The 22,478-nt window shown below is 38.5% G+C and overlaps 1 protein-coding gene across 8 annotated transcripts in view; it reads right to left on the bottom strand.

Annotated features, from left to right (window-relative positions):
- ALDH1A2 (aldehyde dehydrogenase 1 family member A2) overlaps positions 1-22,478 on the bottom strand; it is a 128,318-nt gene that overhangs the window by 66,118 nt on the left and 39,722 nt on the right. The window lies entirely within an intron of this gene.

Raw genomic sequence — 22,478 nt, 5'->3', positions numbered from 1 at the left:
TGAGTAAGAGAAGATTACAGAGAAAGATATTTCACAACCGTAAATAAGTCAGAAGATGAAGGCAAAGAGAGAGAAACACTGGAGACTCTACTGATGAGGGTGAAGTTGATGAAGCAAAAGTTTGGACTATTTTCTCAAACTCAGGAATTAAAGAGCAAACAAGATATTTATGAATACACCAAGAAAACATGATATTCTAACTCAGTCATTTAATAGGACAGAGTTAATTATTTAGTATTTTGCAACAAGAACCTGGACCACCTTGTTTTGCTAAAAGGATATGTGATAATTCTTTTATCTTTTATGATATCTGTGTGTAAAAATTTAGTTGATATGATTCATAAGTGGACAAATACTGAAGGTAGGTGTATACACAAAGGTGACTAGAGGACACATATTATGTAGAAATAAAATTTTTCATTGATCAATCTAATCTACATTTAAATTAGAAATTTAAATTAGAAATTAAAAACAGGGGTATCGATTGAGCATCTGACTCTCGATTTTGGCTCAGGTCATGAACTCACGGGTTCATGGGATTGAGACCTGTGTTGGGCTCTGTACATTCAGCACAGAGCATGCTTCAGATTCTCTCCCCCTCTCTCTCTGCCCCTACCCCATGTACTCTCTCTCAAAATAAACAAACTTTAAAAAAAACCTAAAAATGGAAACATCCTGTAATTATGGAACACAAAGATAGCCATCCTTTTTAATACAAAATTATAAGCACTCAAACTTTTCAATAGCATTACACTGTGAAAATGCACATACAAGAACCAGAAGTAACAATAAGCTGTAGCCTATTAGAGATATGTTTAAAATCTGGAATCAGTATTTATGACATGAATATTTCCTGTTTCATACATGATAGCTGATGAGCAGATAGTTAGATTCAAAGGCCCTTTACCCATTCCTGGCCAATACCTCTAAATATCCAGGAAAATATGGAAGAATAATTTGGTTTGCTATGTTTAAGTTCTAATTTTGTGGGTTTCACTATTACTACTGCTGTACATTTTTCATAAAATAACTTAAAATTTTAAGCACACAAAGGATCCAACAGACCCAGATGGTAAATGTGATGACTATTTTTCCTGGTATGCTGAAGGTTAAAATATTTGATTTTTACTAGGTTATTCTTTTTGTAGACCTAGCCTTATGACACTTAAAAAACCTGTACTGATAACTTTGTTGGTACACCGACTAGCAAATACCTCTAATACTTGAAGATTTTCAGCTTCTCTAGGCTATTTCAAAAATCATGAATACTATATCAATAGTTCTTCCCTAACCAGGCTCCCAATGGCCAATACTGACATAATTTAAACAACAAAATAAATAATGATAGCAATGATTACTCATAGAATGAAAAAGGCACTCAAGAGCCCATAATGATACAAATTATTTTAATGAATATATAAATGGGGGGATAAGATGAAGTTCTGCTTCATAGGAGAATTCCAACTAACAGTTGTGAAGGAATGGTGGAATTAGATAATCACCATTTGTCAAACATCATAGTAGTAATTGCTGGAGGCAAAATCATCAGTGGATGATAAAATTGGTGGGTAAAAGTATAATGAAAAATTGGATGTTAATGTAGTCTCAAAGTATATTCCCACAAGATACTTCCTAATTACAAAGGGAAAAATAGAAACTTTATTAGAGAAACTTGACAGACAGCACCTTAATCAAGCAATCAAGGTTAACATCACCAGTAATGCAACAAATGAATTGTTATTAACATTTTATCTGCATGTCCTACCAATAATTAAAAAGCTGTGTTGAAATCTCTTGCTTTGGTTGTGGATTTGTCAGTATATCTCTTACAGTCTTCATTTATATCTTTATAAATTTTAGGCTATTTTATTAGTGAATATAAAATGATTTTTGTACATTATCCTTACATCCTGTAATTGTTTATTAGTTCCAGAAGGGTTTTTTTTCTCTTTTTTTGTGTGTTTGAATTCTTAGGGATTTTCTACCTAGACAATCATGTTATTTATGAACAGAGACAGTTTTATTTCTTCCTTCCCAGTCTATATACATGTTATTTCCTTTTCTGGTTTTACTATATTAGGTAGGACTTTCAGCACAATGTTCAACAGGAGTGGCAAAAAGGGGTTTCTTGTTCCTATTCATAGAAAGCATCTATATAATTTCTTGTCATTAAGCATGATGTCAGCAAGAGGTTTTATGTAGGTATTTATCATCCAGTTGAGGAAATTCCTTTATTTTTAGTTTGTGGAGAGGTTTTTTTTTTTTTTTTTTTTTACCATGAATGGGTGTTGGATTTTGTCAAATGCTAATTCTAAATGTACAGATGCTATCGTATGAGTTTTTTTCATTAGCCTGTTGATGTGACAGATCATAATAAATGATTTTTGAATTCTGAACCAGTCTTGTATACCTGGAATAAATACCACTTTGTTGTGGTGTATAATATACTGTTGGATTTTATGTGTCAACATTTTTTACAGTATTTGCATTTATGTTAATAAGAGGTATTGGTCTGTAGTTTTCCTTTCCTGTATGTCTTTATCTGGTTTTAGTATTACAGTAATGCTGGCCATATTAGATGAGTTAGGGAGTGATCCTTTTGCTTCTATTTTCTGGAAAATACTACACAGAATTGGTATGTTTGCTAGAAATCACCACTAAAACCATCTGAACCAGGGGCATCTGGGTGGCTCAGGTGGGTGAACATCCAACTTCAACTCAGGTCATGATCTCAAGGTTCATGAGTTCAAGCCCCACATTGGGCTCGCTGCTGTCAGTGCAGAGTCCACTTCAGATCCTCTGTCCCCCTCTCTCCTTGCCCCTCCCCTGCTTGCTCTCTCTCTCAATAACAAACATTTTAAAAAATCTGGACCAGTGCTCTTTTATTTTTGGAAGGTTACTAATTACTAATTTGACTTCTTAAATTTATATGGGCCCATTTAGGGTTAGCCAATATGAGTTTCCATCCTTGGTTCCCACCACCAACTATTCCTTTTTTGTGCATCTCTTAGGTCAACCTCCTGAGAAGAGCACTTGGTTGGTTTCAGGACATTTTTTGAAGCACCTCCAGATGTAAATGAAATAACTACCCTTGGGTCCAAATATATGTAACCATAAAGAAGAAAGCCACGTATGTTTGAAGCCATTAAAGGGCCAAGTTTGGGTCAAGATAATTTCTTTTCAAAAGAACCATGGAGAGGCGGGCAACAAGTGATGAATATCTCAGGAGTGGGTGCCAAGTTGGTAGGTGTTAAGATTTTAAGAATTTCTGTATTTTTAAAATGTCTTTGGTATTGGTATCTGGGTAATTCTGGTCTCAAAGAGTAAGATGGAAAGTATTCTTCTCCTCTCTTCAATTTTCTGGAAGAGTTTTTGTAGAAGTAGCATTATTTTGTCCTTAAATATTTGATAGAATTTGCCAGTAAAAGTATCTGGGCTTGGAGTTTTCTCTGTCAAAAAGGTTTTTTAGCTATGTATTCAATTTCTTCAATAAATACAGGGCTATTTATCTATTTCTCCTTGTGTGACTTTTGGTAAAATCTGTCTTTCAAGAAATTGACCCATTGGAGCATCTGGGTGGCTCAGTTGGTTAAGGGTTTGACTCTTGATTTTGGCTCAGGTCATAATCTCCTGGTCATGAGATCCAGCCCAGCACTGGGCTCCATGCTGAGCATGGAGCCTGCTTAAGATTCTCTCTCTCCCTCTCCCTCTCCCCTATGCTCTCTTTTTAAAATAATAAAAAAAAGATAGATAGATAATTTGCCCATTAGTTATCAAATTTGTGGGCACAGATTTGCTCACAATATTCCTTTATCATCCTTATAATGTCCATTGATGGTCCCTCTTTCATTTCCGGTATTCAAAATTTATGTCTTCTCGCTTTTTCTCTTTGTTAGACAAGCTAGATATTTATCAATTTTATTGACCTTTTCAAAGAACCAGTCCATGGTTTTAGTGATATTCTCTATTGTTTTCTGTTTTCAATTTCACTGATTTCTGCTATAATTTTTTATTATTTTTCTTCTGCTTGCTTTAGATTTATATAGCTCTTCTTCTTCTAGTTTTCTAAGGTAGAAACTTGGATTATTTCTTATTTTCTAGTATATGCAACTCAATGCTGTAAATTTTCCTCTACCATTTTCACTGCATCCCACAAATTTTGGTAAGTTGTATTTTCATTTAGTTTAAAACATTTTAAATTTCTCTTGAGACTTATTCTTTGATTCATGTGTTATTTAGAAATATGTTCTTTAATCTCCAAACATTTTGGGATTTTCCAGTTTTCTGCTATTAATTTATAGTTTTACTCTATTGTGGTCTGGGAGTATTTTTTATATGATTTCTACTCTTTTAAATTTGTTGAAGTGTGTTTTATGGTCTAGAATGTGGTCTATCTTAGTGAATGCTCCATATGAACTTGAGAAGAATGTGTATTCTGCTGCCGTTTGATGGAGGCTTACTTTACTACTCTTAGAACTAATAGCAGCATTTGCTTTTATAGAAAACCCAGCTTTTGCATTTTCCTTCTGTTCCCAACTCATTTTAATATCACTGTTCTTTCAATTAATCAATATATTAAAATTAATGTATGCATGGATAGCGTTTCAATTACATATTGTAATAATATTTCATGTCACACCGTATAATTAAGCAGAAAAAATGAAAGGCAAAAAGGTTGAAAATAAAGTGATACTGTCTTTTTTTCTTCAGACATGATTGCCTATCCGGAAATTCCTAAGAAATCTACAAAAAAATGCTGAAAGTATAATTTAGCAAAGTCCCAGGATACGAGATCAATATACTATCAATAAATCATTGGGAAATGAAATTTAAACGCATATATTTATACACACACATTAGTTCATGCAAGATCTGGTTGCACTGCGACAGAAGGGTCCTTTACAGTATATTGCTTACCTTATAGCCAGAAGTGGAAATCCTGGGCAGCAACTTCTGGCAGCAACTATTAACCCGTTAAATTATGTGACTTTAAAAATTATACTCTAAGAAAGAGTCTCAAGAAGAGTTATGGCTCTTAGTTGTAATGTAACCTCTTCACAAAATTGAGGGACCTGCAAAACTCTCTCCCAATCCTCCCCTGTAGAAAAAGATTCGATAGAAAACAAAACAAGACAAAAAAGGTGGAACTAACAGAAAAAGGAAGAGCTGAGCAGAAATTTGATTTTGCAGGAAAAAAACGGCCAAATGTTCATTGAAAGCCTATTTTAAGGGCACCTCACTGGCTCAGTTGGTGAAACATGTGATTCTTGATCTCAGGGTTGTGGGTTCAAGCCCCACACTGGGTATGGAGATTGCTTAAAAATAAAATCTAAAAAACAAAAACAAAAACAAAAAAACAAAAAAACAAAAGGCCTACTCTAAACACCGAGTTGTTTTAGATTCTACTGAAAACCCACAGAAGACATGTACTCTGCTCTCTGCTGTCCTGGAACTTATAATTATGTTTCAGAGACAAGATTACTTTCAGGAAAGTTAAATAATGTAAGGCACTCTATGATTTAGTGCCAAGATGAATGGTAGAGATAACCACTGCAGGAGTGTACCTCAGAGAAGGGAGATAGCAGTGTGGGCTGACATGTTAGAAGAACACTTCAGGAAAACAAGAAATAATGAGGAAGTATGACCCAGGGTAGGGAAAGGATAAGGTAAAGGAAAGAAATTCTATCCCTAATAAGATGATTCAGCTGGCCCGATCTACCCCTCCTCCTCGACTTCAGCTCCTCTCTGAAGATTATCTGATACACTGGTTTAGGAAGTGTGACAGAAAAGGAAGAAATCCAAGTTTAGCTGCTCTCCTTCCCTCCAGGAGTCCCCAGACCCTAGCAGCAGCTCTAGGGATTGAGCGCCCTGGAAACCCAGCCCCAGCCTCTACCGCGGCACTGGCTTCAGAGTAAGCAGGGTGCCTTCCAGCACGCAGGTCCTCCAAACCACGAAAATCCAGAAAGGACATAGGTCAGAAAGCCGGTCACACTCACAGAAAGAAGGGAGACATGAGAAAAGATTCTTCCCAATGTTGTAAATTGATACATTTAGAGAGAGCTGTGCCTAAAAGGAGTGAAAAAGACGGCAGAGCATACAGGAAGAAGAAGCTTTGAAAAGATATGGAAAATAAATACTGAAAAAAGTAGTGTTAGAGAACAAATATTTTTTAAAAAATGTAGTTGTTAGAATTGAAGAGTCTGAGAAAAATAAGCCTTACAGATTTCCCAATGAGAAACAATGAATCAACAAGGGAACCATGATGAAGAGAAATGGGGGTAGTGGGAAAAGAAAACGTTGAGATAGGGAAAATAGAAAGAGCTGGAACTCCTCTCCTATGAACATTCAGGTGTTCAATATTTTGAACTGTTCGAGACTGGATAACTAGATTTCTTTCCTTTTTTCACATGAAAATACAGTTAGAAAAAGCATTAAAGCAAGACCAGCCAGAACACATACAGAGCCCGTGGCGGAGAACAATTTGAGACCCAGCCATCGACTTGTGTCATCACAATCCTGCTATTTGCAGACACGTCTTGTGTTCGTGGTTTTGGTCAATACCTGAATTTCGCTAGTAGCCCACGGAGTGGAGAAGGGATTACACTGTAGGGGAATCGTGGTATTCTTGGGTAGCATAATCCAGAATGTTAAGTATGTGTACTTGGGCCCAAAGGTTCTCAAAAGCCAAGCAAACGATTGCAGAGATAAAGACAAGGAGTCCCAGGCAATCAGTAAGGACAATTTTGTTATAAAAAGTCTAGTCTAAACACAGCTGAACTCAAGAGGATGAGTCTCTTAAGGTGCAGGTTTCCATGGACTCTTCCTGTTAACACCCTCCCATCCCATCTTCCCTTCCCTTATCTTCCTCAAAAGTTTGTACTAAGTAGGTGCTTAGTGCCTGCTAGTGTCTCCTTAGATTTCTGGATTTTCTTTCTTTTCCAGGATGAGCAAATTACGTCTTTCAGGTTAAATATACCTGTCTGTCTCCAGTATATGATCCCAAGAGTACAAGAGGGCTAAAGGGGTACTTGCGCCAGACGTCCCAAAAGACAAAGGCCACTGCTTCCATGTAGCGTGTCAACCACCAAATAATTCTTTAAAGAGAAAATAAATCATTCCAATGACTGACTCACTTGTAGAGAACAGACCTGGCTAAAACAAACTCAATTATATATCATCAATCCTACCTACCCCACTGCCCCATGATCCCCATATCTAAGAATGCTCTTGACATCTGTTTTAAGAAAAGAGTAAGAAACAGCCAACTGGTCTGAGCCGCCTTATCAAAGTCACATTGAATGACAGCATTTGTTACTCTGTTGAAGCAACATGGCATTAAAGCCAAGTACACACCAATGTCAGTTGTGACATATTCCCAAATCGGAAGAAACTATACTTGCCATCAGTGTTGTGGTAGAAGGCAATGGGAATTGCTACTGGTAATGGTTAATGTTCATTTCTTCCTGTTCCACTTTCTATAAACAAGGTAATGCCTATACAAGCTCATTACTGTAAACTGAGCACATTTAAATTGGCAGTAAAACCAGAGTATTTACTCTAGTGCACATATAAAGTGCCTCATCCAATGTTTTGGAAATGTTTCAAGTTTTGAAACCAAGCAGCTGGCAGCTTTACAAGCCAAACCTTACACTTAAATCACTCACTCTGGAAAGTTTTTTGGTGTCCCGTGTCAGGTAGTACCATTCAGCAGACGTTCATTCCCCCACCCCTTGAATTCTTTTGCAATAAATTTGCATTCACAGGGCTCTTATAACTCTTCCAGCACCATAGACTCCAATGGCTGTTGATTAAATGTATATATCCTGTGCATTTAATCTGACTTACATTATGGCCACTTCGTAAAAATGCCACAGACTGGACAAGCGATGACACATAGCAAGAACCTGGAATCCCTGCAAAGCCTCAGATTAGGGTTTTTTCTCCTTCTTTATTAATAGTGACCATTTTGTGGCCCGGCTCTAAATCAGCAAAAGTATTTGACAGCAAATGCTCCTATCTATGGATTATATATAACCCGTCCTACACACCAGATGAAAAAGGGATAACCCTGGGAAAGGAAGGGCTTGTTCCATGTAAATCATGTTACAAATTGGACAACACCCAGAGAGTTCATTGTTCAGCCTCAATTGTGAAGGCCGTTCCCATTTACTATTCTCCTAGAATCGATGTTAATTAAGGTGGACTGAGACCATAAATCAGCCTGGGAGTTTTACAATGTAATTCAGCATTAAGCATATATATTTAAATTAAAAGTAACTGATTAACCATTAGAGTTTTTCCAGAAGTGGCTGGGGCCATTTCTTTATAATAAAGACACGTCACCTTTCATTTTTGTAAAGGGGAGAGCATGAAAAAAATACTGTATTATCTTCTAAAATGGTGAATAAGGCTGGTAAGTGATTCACGACACTGGTTATTGGGAGGAGGAGCTGGCAAGAGAGAGAGAAAAGAAGAACAGGAAGGAGAGCTGCATGGTGCAGGGCAGCTGGCATCTTTTCTCTACCTCCCTTGATGTCGTGGGCTCTCCCTTTAGTCACAATCATCCATTACCCACCTACCATTCATCAGGCTCTGTGCTAGGCACTGGGGGTGACAGAAATAAGTAAGAACCAGCGCCCGCCCTTCAAGTGAGCGTTCAGCATGGCAGAGGGCAGGACTGTCACAGCAATGGCTCTAATAATAGGACATGACAACAACATTCAAAAGGATTTATGGAACAACCACTAGGAATATGCTTCAAAGATACTGTACTTTATGTTCCAACTTTATAAAACAGTAGCCCGGTAATTTGTGTGCCTCCAGGAAACCCAACCAAAGAGCTACACCTGCCTGACAGAAGCCAGGAGAACATCCTTCTGAGAATAGGACTTGGGCTTCATCACAAAAAAAAAAAAAAAGCAGAAGAAACAAAGCAATGGCTCTGTAAACCCACAGCTGAAAAGACAGGATTGTCTGATAAGTAAGTCCTTCAAGAGCTGTGCTAACTCAGCCCATCTACACATGCCTCCCCACACAGTAAATATGAAAACCACGTGCAGAGAGTGAGCCTGGGAGAGGAATTTGTTTTAACCCAAAGTATATGGATAACACATATTCGATGAGTAATTCAGATTTATTAACATTATTAGATGACCACTGTATACCAAGCATTTTTACTATTTCATTTAATCTGTGTAACATAACCGTGATGTAGGTATTTTCCTTCTAGATGTGTAAATGAAGGATCATGTTACAAATGCAAATTTATACTGCAAATAATGTACAAGGCAAAAACTTGAACGTAGGTCTCTAAATGCTAAGTACAGAGCTTTTCCATTCCTCGTAACATTACCGGTTCCCACCTCCCACCATCCACAACTCTACTAGACTACAACTTTAAGTGAAAGATCTATGTTCAGTTAGGCCAAAAGCAGCAAAAAGAATATAATTAGGACTTTTCCTGTAAAGTCAGAATTGAAAACCCAACCAATCAAGCGAATAATAACAAAAGTTAACATATAAGGCTTACTATGTTCCCAGCACTGTTCTAGACACTTTACATGTATTAACTCATTTAATACTCAACATTATCATCTGAGGTCAATACTATTATTATCCCTGTTTTACAGATGACGAAGCTGAAGCTCAGAGATATAGAGGAGCTCACCCAGAGCCAGGCATGTGGCAGAACTGGGACTCAAAACCCACACAGTCTGGCACCTTCACCCCTCAGCCCTGGACACTGGTATCTATAACAGACTGGCACTCTGATGTCACTTCCTGCATTGCTACATAACCTTCAAGCGGCCATCTGCACTGTCCCAAAAGAAATAAACATGCTTCTTCCCCAAGGGGTAGGTTTCTTCATAATCTGGTCCCAACCAACACTTCTGGTCTCCTCTCCGGCCATCCCTCACCATGTATCTAAGCAGGAATAACATCTATAGGACAATATCATTCATGAGAAACAAGCAGTGACAAAATAACACCACATTTCCCATCAAGGATATGTCCCTATCTAAATATAGAATGGAGTGTGTGCCTGTGGAGAAAACCAGACTGGTCTTACATAGACCAGTGTCTTATAGTGTGCCATAAACTGAGGAGCACAAGCATTCAAAATCTGTGGATCTAAGTTCCTCCCTTTGCCCCCCTATACTTAAATCACACCAAAAATGCTACGAATTGTTATGAATGAGGATCTCTGAGCCTGCTGTTTCCTCCCTTCCTTACCTGACACAACATTAGAATTTTAGTCATCTTTCAAAACTCAGTTCGAGGGGCGCCTGGGTGGCTCAGTTGGTTAAGTGCCCGACTTGGGCTCAGGTCGTGATCTCACAGTTCATGGGTTCGAGCCCCGTGTTGGGCTCTGTGCTGACAGCTCAGAGCCTAGAGCCTGGAGCCTGCTTCGGATTCTGTCTCTCCCTTTCTCTCCGCCCCTTCCCCGACTCGTGCTCTGTCTCTCTCCCTCTCTCTCTCAAAAATAAATAAATATTTTAAAAATCACAAAAAACCCCTCGGTTCAAATACTTGATAAAGCTGTCCCAAACTCTTCAGAGTTGTCTGATCATTCTCTGACTTCTGCCTGTGTATCACATCGATCTGTAATACTTTACGCATGTCCCCCACTTAGATTGTGGGCTCCTTAAGGATAAACACCATGTCACTATGTCATCTTTGTTTTTTGATCTCCAGGACCTAGAAAAAGAATAGTGAAATGGTAGATGCTCAGTAAATATTTATATGCATTTGTATTACCCAAGAAGCAAATTCTTTTTGTCAACAAAAACCAAAACAATGTATGTTTTAATTCCAGGAATCAGATCCTTGGAATTCTAGAACCGTTTCTATCTATCCAGAGAAGCAGGTCCCCAGTCAACACTGAATACTACCTAATATTGGATGCTTCCTACTTTTTCTTGTCTGGATTGAGGCTACGCAACAATCGGTTTTCCTCTAGAACATGGCTTTGGATAGACACTGTGACACCAAGATAATGGAGTTATTTACTCACCTAAGAAGATTGCAGAACCATGCACCTTGCTAAAACTCTTTAGGATAAAGGTGGTTCAGAAGGAACCCTTTTTCTCTGGGGGCACTAGATAATGACACCGGAGTTCTCGGGAGGAACCTGAAACCCAGAACTGCAGTCCCTTCATCTCACCACTGGCAGTAGTGTGGTTCATTATTTAACTCTGCTTAGGGGCTTGTTTATAAACGGACATCACTTTCGTGGTCTTATTTTCTATCACAGCAAAAGGAGGAGGGGGAGGAAGAGTGCTTGCGTTCTGTTCTTGGTTTCAAACTAAATGTTCAGCTAGTCTCCTAGCTTCCCCAACCCTCAGTTTCTTTATCTATGATAAAGAATGATGATTTATCTATAATAAGTGAAACTTGGTAACTGAAGATAGGCTAATCTATGGCACTTGTGATAAAACTTCTGTCCAGCCCCTTGACAGATATTGATAATCAATCACAATATCTTCCAGTTGAATTTCTGAAAACTTTTCAACATGGCATTTTAGAAAGCTACTGCCAACTGAATGGAAGATGTCCCTGAGGACGTAAAAGTTCTAACTCTGTGAATCTGACGTACTGGCTATAGAACACATATGGCCACCAGTGGGCGCTCAATAGGAAAGTTTATCAGAAGTTCTGGGACACCGTAGGTTTGTCTTGCTTCTCCAAGTGCATGTTGACATTTCTCTAACCATTTCAACAACACCTCTCTATGTCCAGAGCAGAGTCCATCCTCTGGGTTCAAAAGTGGCAGTCTCCTTTTCCAATTACGTCTAGCACTTGAACATGTAACTGATGAACTAGAAAGATACCATTTTGAAAAAGCACAATTTGGGTGGAAAAAAAATCCTGCAACAAACATTTTAAAACTTAGGCAAGCTCATCACCAAGCACAATTGGTAACTGCCCACCTTCCCCCCAAACGGTCTTACTGCTTGTTGTGAAACTATGAGGTTCGACACGATCATACTTTACCAGCCCAATCGTACTAAAGGATCACTTTAAAAGACACTAATGGGGGGCACCTGGGTAGCTCAGTTGGTTAAGCATCCCACTCTTGGTTTCAGTTCAGGTCATGATCTCGCGGTTTGTGAGTCTGAGCCCCGCATCAGGCTCTGTGCTGACAGCACACAGCCTGCTTCAGATTCTGCGTCCCCCTCTCTCTCTGTCCCTCCCCTGCCTGCGCTCTCTTTTATCTCTCTCCCAAAAATAAACATTAAAATTTTTTTTTAAAAAGGAACTAACAAGTGAGTATCTTTTTCTTGCTCTAAATATAGTTAGTGGAGGCTGCTTGGGTTAGGAAGAGAGAGATTCACAATGCTGGAAGGGGCCCTAGATATAATGTATGCAAATGAAAAATGTTACTAAATAAATTTCTCAAAAGAAGCCAATGACTTGCACAAGGCCACATACCCCACTAGTGGTAGAATAATAGGGACTGGAACCCCCATGTCCTGATTCCCATTCTAGTGTTTTTTCTAAATTTAATCTTTGCTAATGTTTCTTTGGAAAGCAAATTTGATGGTTGACCAGGGAATCAGAGCAACCCTCACTGCATTTCTTCCACAAGGTCTCTTAAACATTACTCTGCACAAGGAATTTTGCTCAAGTCCCTTTTTTCTTCAATACAATCAATGCAGATGATAGCGAAATAATTTTTAATTTCCTTTCTTGAAAGCAAAATGTGTTAGGGAAACAGTGGTGATTTACATTCCTAATGTGATTCTGCTTAGAGATGAGGTCCTGGGATATTTTCTGCAGCCTCCTGAGGTGCAGAAGCAGGAACTTCTGGCAGAGAACAGACAGCAACCTGACTATTGTGATCTTCAGATAATAAATTATTTCTTGGGCTTATTAAAGAACAGCTTTGTGCTCTTACAACAACAGGGCTATATTTGAGGGTGCAGGAAGGATACTTCAAAATCATCCTAATGACTTCCCACAGGCCAGTAGGTCTTGGATAAGAAAAGAAAGGGAATGGCCAGCCTTGACTGATTTAGGAGCTGGTTACAATTTCACTGCATCAAAGTGATTCCTTTTTCATACTTTCCTTTCTCCATGGAATCTAGGTATCCATGGCTGAATAAGAAAAGGGCATCAAATGCCAAAATCTTTATAAAATGGTCACAGCTGTTTGATTCACAGTCACTTCTCCTAGCTAAGGGAATTAAAGTAAAAATTCATGATGGCACTTTGTTAGGGACACTACACACAAGCATTTGGGGAAAAAGAACCTCTAAGTGTAATTCCCTCCTGTAAATATTTCATAACATCCTAGATTCTGGGCAAGAAATGTCATTTATTTCCCCACCTCAGAAATTTTATCCCCTTCCTGAAGGAATGTGTTTAAGAACTCTAACAAGTACAATACTACAACAAAGTCTTCTGCCAAACATTAGTGTCCTTTTCCAGGGCACTGGGTGGCTCGGTTAAGCTTCTGACTCTTGATTTCTGCTCAGGTCATGATCTCATGGTTTGTGAGTTCAAACCCTGCATCTGGTTCTGCACTGACAGTACTGAGCCTGCTTGAGATTCTCTCTCCCACCCCTCTCTCTCTGCCCGTCCCCAGCGCATGCACGCTCTCTCAAAAGAAATAAACCTTAAAAAAAAAAAAGTGTTCTTTCCCAAATCTGAAAGGAACAGGTATCTCAGTGTCCAAAAAGGGAGGTCTGAAATATGAGTGGAGTATATGGTTGTGTCTCTGGATTAAGACAGTAAGGACCATAACGACAGGCTTTCTGAAAGCCAATTCAATGTGACTGGGCTGGTTTATACTTTCTGTTGTTTGTTTGTTGTTGTTGTTGTTGTTGTTGTTTTCCAAATAAGACCATCAGGATAGCAACATGCAAGTCTGTTCTCTCCTCAAGACAGGTATAGAGACTGAAGTTGCTTAACATATTCAATCATAATGATTAAATGTCATGAAGGTTGTGTCTATATGCAAAATGAAATAGAGATATGAGGAAATTCACTGAGGACTGAGGTGGTTAATCTTGCACATATTCCTTTATTTTCCTTATAGAACAACCAGAGTGGAGGTGCTAAGAGCCAAAAGATCTCCATGTAAATACCACTCTGCCTTTTACCACTTATGCAATCCTGAGCCATCTTTAAATAGACTCTCAAACTCTTTGAGCTTTGTTTCCTTCTCTGTAGGAACAGAAATAAGGCTCGTCCACCTTGCAGGGTTGTTGTACAATTAAGTGAGATAAAATGTAACTGTGCCTGAGGCTTAACTGGCTAGGATGAACTTTCTTCCCTCTCGAAGATCCTTGAAAAGAGCTCTCTTGGCTTCATTTGGTTTTCTCCGTACTCTAATAGAGCACTTAACATGCAGTCAGTGTTCAAAAGACATAATAGATCATACTCCTGGGACAGAAGTGAAGACGGACTTCAGATTGGCTGTCCACAGGGATCCGACCCATCTAACAGTGGCTTTACGTGGTTTTCTAAATCTCAGTAGTTACGTGGAGAAAGACCCAAAACAGGGAACTTAACCACACAAGCCAAGCCACATCACTTGGCCACTTTTGCACCAGGAAGGTAACAGAAGACAAATCAGGCTTGCCACACTTTGCAGCCCACAGCAAAGTGGCTGTGACAATACAGAGATGCTGCCATGAATTTTCTAATTGGGGAATCTGACCCCCTGAGGAATTCTGAAGCAGCAGGCTTTAATAGGAGTTAGGTGTAAATAATTTCCTATCCTCGATGAATCTTTGACATAAAGCTGTCATGTTTTATTTCAGTAATAAAATGTTTTGTTTTTTTAATAGTAAATGCTTCAAATGATTTGTATTTAAACCCTGCAGTAGATGGTGCCTTGGAGAGTTGAATTTTACTCGGCTTGCCACTAAACTGCTTTTGGTTCATCAAAGGAGAATACCAGATAACAAATCAATAACCAGAATGATGTATCTATAGAAAAAAGTTCAATTACTTTTAATTGAGCAGCATAAGGAAGTAGTTTAAGGACTTGTCATATGTTGGTTATCTCCTTTTACATGACTATTCCATTGTTTCTACGGATATACTGTACTTTAAAGCGATTTGTGGACGACAGAACACACAGCATGATCATTTAACTGTACAAAATTAAATTTCTATTGTAATGAAAAACTGTACTGATGACCACTTCAGTATGCTACTCTACAAAGCTAGTAGGCTTTTGAACATTATAATCAAAGGTAAAAAGGTTATTTTTAACTTCAATGAAAAACATCCCCATCTTCTTTTACTTCTAATTAAGAGGCTACCTATATAAAGTAAAATAATGAAGCAAATATTCAGAACCTTCCTGTTGAAACATTTAGGTAGGTAGAGCAAAAGTGGTTCTGTTGACTTCCACTTTTTGCTCTGCTTCACGCCAAAACATCTGGCTAAAAAGTGAAAAAACACCCAAATGGCATTGTATAGGAAAACACCTAGATGATTGATTGCATTTTGCACTTTAAAGTCAGTGTTTTGATATTATAGAGACATGGCCTTGGTTCAATAGGTGTAATCTCTTACAGGCAAAAGCATGGTTTCATAAAGCTTTGACAAGGACTAATTTACCAGTTCTAATTTTAAAGTAATTAACTGTTTTTTAATAACTGACCCAATTTGTATTCTCTGAACCCCACTTACCCTGAGTCCCAGGCTGAAAGGCAGGAAAAAGGAAAAGTCTTCACTAGGAAAAACTGCAATCTTGACTTTCAAAGTATGCAGACAGCACAAGGTCAAAAGAAATGAGAGGCAACATTTTAAAACAGCTTTAAAATATTAATCTAAAGCGACTGTGCCAGAGTATTTTAAAATGAAGGTTGTATGCCCAACACATTACACTAATGTGCAATAATTACATGAATTGTGTTAATCCTGGAAACAAATAAATTACAACATGAGCAGTGAGGTAGCAAAGATCCACCCAGCTTTTCAAATATCCATCTAATCTCAAGGTCTGTCTCTGAAAGTGAAAGGACACTGATGAGAGCCCAGAGACAAAAGGTCATTCATTAGTCATGTTCCCCAGAGGACAGTTCAGTTTGGGGCAGCCTTCCAGGAACAAGGCTAGATCTGAATGAACTGGAACGTGAGGGAAGAGGTGGGGAAGGAGGCTGGCCTCTTTCTCCAAAGGAGGCTGATTGGATCATTCAGATTAAAGGGCTCTGGGGTTACCTGTGATACAGATTAGGGAAGACACAGGGTTCCATTTAACTCAGGATTCCAAGGGTCATATTCCAAGGGCAGGATATTTCTACCACAGACTAAATTGTGGTAGATAACAAACTGTTATCATATGACTGGTTTGACTAGCACCCAGGTTGAATCTCATGAAGGTCCTTTTTAGTCTTCTTTAATCACAAAAATGGGCAAAGGTATCCTAAAATCACGTTCTGCCTCCTCATTTCTCTCCTGCCATTTCATAATGGGTATAATTCCCATGTGTATAAAGATTCCTAGATGGCATGACTTGGGTATGGCATTTAAATTTTCTGTGGCTCAATTTTCTCATCTGTAAAATAAGATAATAAAACCACCTTGGGATACCTGGCTGGTTCAGTGGGTAGAGCATGCTATTCTTGATCTCTGGGTTGTGAGTTCAAATTCCACATTAGGCATGGAGCCTACTCAAAAAATTAAAATAAAATAAAATAAAATAAAATAAAATAAAATAAAACCTCCTCATCCAGTGGATGTAAGAATTAACTAGATTACTGAAAAGTCTGGAATAGTGTGTACTCAGAACTTCTAACTGATTCAGATTCTGAATGTAAACAACCAATTCAAGACAATTTATTAGTGCTCTTAAAAAGCTAGTCACTGATTGTTCTGTGTTTACTCATTCGTTTACTCTTCTCTCCATTGCTAGTAACTAAGACCTCTTCGAGAAACCATCAGAGACAAACAGGGCGAAAGGATAGGTGGAAGAAGGTAACGATGGTGAAGGCCATCCGACATATTAACTGGTCTCCCGTAATTTCTGATTGCTACTCTCCTGACTACCATAAAGACAGGTCAGTGCAGACTGGTTCACACATCCCAGGGTTTCCTGGGCAGGAGAGGGTCTGAGCGGTGGTGTGGGAATGTTCTTTCAGAAGAGGAAACTCAGCAAAGGGCTTTCATGCTGTCCTGTCAGTCTTGAGAAAGCAGGAATGTAACATGATTTCTTTTGTCTTGTGCTTGGAAACAAATGTTCCTTTGCCTATCTTCTCTAGGTTTAATTAGTCTTCTGTCTTTCTCAGAAATCAGCCTGTTCATTTGCAAATGGCAGACATCAGAAAGACTAGTGACTATGAGTGTAGGTGTTGGGGGGGAAGGAGGCTGAAGTGTTTATTTTCAAAGCCACAGGGGTCCCCATTTGAAAAAGCACCCAGCTTATCTCAATGTTTTTGTTTGTATGATTTTGAATTAAAAGGTTGGAGCAATTCATTTAGGAGATTAAGCTGTCTTTACAATGAGCCTAGCTGCCCTATTTATTCACTAGTATCGTTACGGTTTTTAAAAAAGGTTTTCTACTACACTCTTCATTAGTGCAACAATTTTTAAAGATTCCTTGAGTCTTTGATTTTTAATGCCAATTAATTTTACATTAACATGATGCTCATTGCTGGTCGCCAGTAAAAATCACAAACCATATGTATAATAACAGTTTAGGGTTGACAGTTTTAGCAAATGAAATACAGGATGCCCAGTAAAATATCAATTCCAGAAAAACCAATTAAATTTCAGTATAAGTATGTCCCCAAATCACAGGGAAATCATGGTGCATTCTTATATTTAAAAAGTATTTGTTATTTACCTAAAATTCAAATTTAACTAGACGCTGTATATTTTATCTGGCAACCCTACGAGGTTTTCATGGAAATTGTACAAGCTCCACAAATGCCAAGTGGAAACTAGGAGAAACTCCATTTCATTACTTTATTATTATACTTAAACTCGCTTCTTGCAGAGCTCAACTTCATCAGTCAGAATAATACTCCCCAGTATATGAACAAATAAACGGATACCTTGGGAAATCAAGTGAATTGTGACTACAGGATGGGACTAAGTTCTAACCACCAAAGGCCATTCATTTATGGTAATTTTCTCATTGTGAAAAAGTGAACCACAAAAGGGACAACTGGTATCTTTAGCTGAATTAGAACTTAATGTCATGAACTACTACATTTAAATGCCAATGTCATCTTTCATTTATGTTACAAAGCAAACATCCTATGCAGAGAGAGGCTGAAACACCCCAGCGCCCATCCTAAAGTTGAAGAGGCCTTTGAAACAATAAATGAGTGATTTCTCCACACTAAACATTTGCTTGTGACAGTAAACAAAAAGCAAGCTGAATTTTATATAGCACAATCATTTTCGTGTATCTGTTGATGCAGTTAAAAGAAGAGAGCAATTACTGAATTTTTTCTTTCAATTAGAATTATAATTATTGCCCTTGACTCAAATCTTAGCAAATACTCTCAAATATAATTATATCTATGTTGTACATGATTAAATTCTTCCTTATTGCTCTCCACCCTTACAAATATGCGAAAAGATCTGTGTGACACCTTCCTCTACCCCAGGAATTTAATTGTAATATTTACAGTAATTAATTCCTAAAACCCGAGTTAATAAAATGTGATAATGAACTAATAAACCTAACTGTGCATAGCTTATAGAGTCAATTTCATTACCCTAAAGCCACATCTAATATTTAGGAAGACAGATTTTTTTTTGCAGACCTCAAATCGCCTTAATTTTTCTTTCCTTTTTGTCTTTCTTTTTAAAATAGGCACCTTCTTGACAAAGGAAAAAAGGAAAGGAGATGTCAAATGAAAAGCTCAAATTAACCTTCAAATATCTAATCAAGAAATCCCTATTTGCCACTTAAACAAGATATTAGAAAAATCTTGCTAGGACTTAATTTTGAAATAAGCTCACGTTGGAGGTAAGTCTTGCTAACACTTGAAATTGCTAAGAAATGCCACCAAAAGCCGCTACTTGACCCAGAATTCCTCTCCAAGAAAAACTAGCCATAACTACATGTGGGACCTTGTATGAGAAACTGCCAGAATGTCAACTTCATTTGCAGTGGCCCCATATGGCCTGATCGCTCTCCCTGGCATGATAAATCACTGGCAGAATCCTTACCTTCCTACGTTTGATCTCTGCTCAGCAAGATGTGGTTTTGATGTGAAGAACTCCAGATCTCTTAGGTCAGAGACAAATAGCAGTGGCACTGACCTGCAAAGTGCTAAGTCTCTATTAGACTCAAGTGAAAAGCCATAGGCTTCTGACAAGCTCCCTCGCCACAGACTTTACTCGACCCACCGTGGTTTTCAAGAGCTCAGCCTGACAGAAGAGCTGCTGAGATGGCTGGGAGGAAATGCCAACAAACCTTTTCTTTCTACCACTATTACCCAGTATTAAAATCAATCTTCTCTAAGATTTGAAGAAGGAATTCTCTTGGGAGTCACTGGTCTGATTTCTAGTACTCTAAGTCTTTAACGAACACAATGTTTTTTTTAATTTCCGGTGGCTCTTTATGACACTGAGAAATCATTCATATATGAAGAATCATGAACAGATTTCTGTGGACTGCTTTCTGGTAATTATAAGGAAATCGTTGGGAAAATATTTTAAACATTGCTTCGAGTGAAAATTTGGGGTCCAAGAACAGGGGTTTGCAAATAGACGGACAAACAAATTCAGATTTTCCTTCTGATCCTCATAATCCCAGGTTCGGGCCCAGGAAATGAAAGAATTCTGAAGGGTCAGGGTGGGGTAAGGAACTCATATAGCTCTTTTCCTCCAGTTCTTTTCATAAGTAGGTGGATTAATAATACACATCTCATTCTACCCTATGATTTTATAAGTAATAAAACATTCCTTGGATGTCCAAGGAATTTAAGTAACTAACCCAGTATCACAAAGCATTTTCCTATTCCCAGAGCCTAATATAGAAGAGAGTACTCAATAAGCTATCCAGTAACGTTATTTGTTAATTCCATGAATCTTTATTGTGTGCCTACGTATACAAGGAACTGTTAAAAAGCATACATTAATGGCAGAATTGGGCTCATTCTGCTTCCTTGTTCATTACTCCACAATGCACCCTAAAGATCTGTTTCAAAGAAAGGGGTAGGTGAGTGGGACTGAAGGAGGGAAGTTTTTCAACCTAAAGAGTGTGTGTGTGTGTGTGTGTGTGTGTGTGTGTGTGCGCGCGTGCGTGTATATATATGTATGTTGCTCTCACTAGAAAGTTATTCATTTCAAAACACTTTACCTGGAATTCACTTTCTAGCTGTGGTATTTTGTCTATTAGTCACCATGCAAATGAAATCACAATTTTATTTTCTAGTGCTCATTCACTTATTAATTCACTCAAACACAAAAATATGTGGACCACACTTTGTGTCAAGACCACCATGATAACCGGCTTTTATGAAGATTCAAATCCAGGAAGGAAACTAGTCTACACATCAAGCAAAAACTGGATCCCTTACGTTGGCATTGTCAAACACACAAGTTATTTAACAGTAATAATAAAAATGAAGATCTGAAACAAGCCTTAAAAAACCACATTTGAAAGACTTCTTGCAACAAGTTCAGAAGCTATTTGTTATTGTAAAAATAACTACACAGTCATTCCAAGAACAGTAAGACTAAAATTAGTATAAAACTTTAGTTGGCTGAAGTGATGAAGAACGCTGAGAAAGCAGTGCGCTATCACTTTAACAGCTGCATTATCTCAATAGCCGCCCCCTTTACACCACTCACAATTAGAGACACTCATAAATAAGCCCCTCATTAGCTCTCTGGAGAACGAAGTTGGTGACTCTGCAAGTGTTCATTCAAAGCAGAATGTTTGGTTTATTTTCTAGCTAAATGTAGTTTATGTACCCGTGTTTGTACGTACACGTCTACACTAAGTGTTGAGCAGTAATCTCTGTCCTTAAGTCAGATCATCAAGAGTTCCAAAAATCACTGTTTAGTGTACTTCTTTTCCAAGCCTTCTCTTTTTCTCTGTTGGAATTCCTGGTAACGATACCAGAATGTGGGCAAACCTCATTAGTCTCCCTGCTGTTTACAAGACAGGATTTATGCTCAATGTGCTGAACACAAGGACACACATCACTAAATGGCTCCAACTACCACCCAGGCTCTAATCTGAGAAATTTTTCACTCAGTACAAATACCTATCGGCACGGAGGAACACGGAAGAGCAATTACGGCCAACACATGTAGTCTTTTAAGAGTACACCAATAAATACCCATTTGTGAAGGTTAATTTAATGCAACCCAGGCTGTTATCTGGAATAGTGTGTGTCACCAATTCAATCCATTAAGTAATTACTAAATTCTCAGGAGGGCTCACAGAAGTCAAATGTGGTTATTCCAGGTTCATTGCTTCTGGTGTCCCCGAGGACCATCCGGGCCAACAGCTGGAAGAGCTGACTACAAAGGTTCCCAGGCATAACTAGACATGTTACGAAAACAGGTAAATGAATCTGACCAAGGAATGAGGGTCATCAAAGGCCTGCCTGACAGAAATACTTAGGGAGGCAGAAGAGAAGCAGAAGAAAAGAGAAAAAGATGGAAAAGGTGAGAAGGGATAACTCTGAGAAGTAGAGGAGAAAGGGAAATGCGTTCTCTCTAAAAGTGAAGACAGAGAAATCGGAAGACTACTGGGTTTGGCTTAAAGGAGACAACTTGTCAGGAGATTCTTTAGATGGGATTTTTGAGCCATTTACGATAAAACATTAATCGTGCATTCCAACCACCACCCTCTGGGCACTTAAGTTCTGTTACAGTATAAACACTGCATGAATTTCTGGGGTCTACTGTCTATTTCTCTATTCTGCATCCCCGCTGAGGCTACATACAATTGACAAATCTAATCGGAGTAGGATTCCAGTTGGAAGCTTTAAGTGGAAATGACTGCCCATAAAAGGCAAGGTGGAACACATCCACCTAAGTCGTTCTGGCAAGTGTCTCTACCACATAGGTTATAGTCAAGTTACACAAAATGATGGCCCATGGAAAGACAGAAAGCATTTGGAGCGCCTGAGTGGCTTAGTCGGATAAGCATCCAACTTCGGCTCAGGTCATGATCTCACGGTTCATGCGTTTGAACCCCACGTCGGGCTCTGTGCTGACAGCTCAGAGCCTGGAGCCTGGCTTCAAATTCTGTATCTCTGTCTCTGTCTGCCCCTCCCCCACTTGCATACCGCTCTCTCTCAAAAAATAAACATTAAAAAAATAAAATAAAGAGGAAGCATTAGAAAGAATATGAAATATATTCGTTTTCAACAGTCTCATCCGTACTCACTGCCAAGTAAATCTGAAGAACCATAACAAGGAAAAGCACTTTTTGAACTGAAAAAAAAAAAAAAATACAAACAAGCAGATGTTATTAAGGGCAGTACATAACTGCCCAACCAGTGGGAATCCAAAAACACAGTTCTTTACCACAGCCTGAAGAA

This window comes from Panthera onca, chromosome B3 (genome assembly GCF_046562875.1).
Source record: "Panthera onca isolate mPanOnc1 chromosome B3, mPanOnc1 haplotype 2, whole genome shotgun sequence".
NCBI classification, from domain to species: domain Eukaryota; kingdom Metazoa; phylum Chordata; class Mammalia; order Carnivora; family Felidae; genus Panthera; species Panthera onca.
The sequence above is the reverse complement of the archived record's forward strand: the minus strand, read 5'-3'. Positions and strand labels throughout refer to the sequence as shown.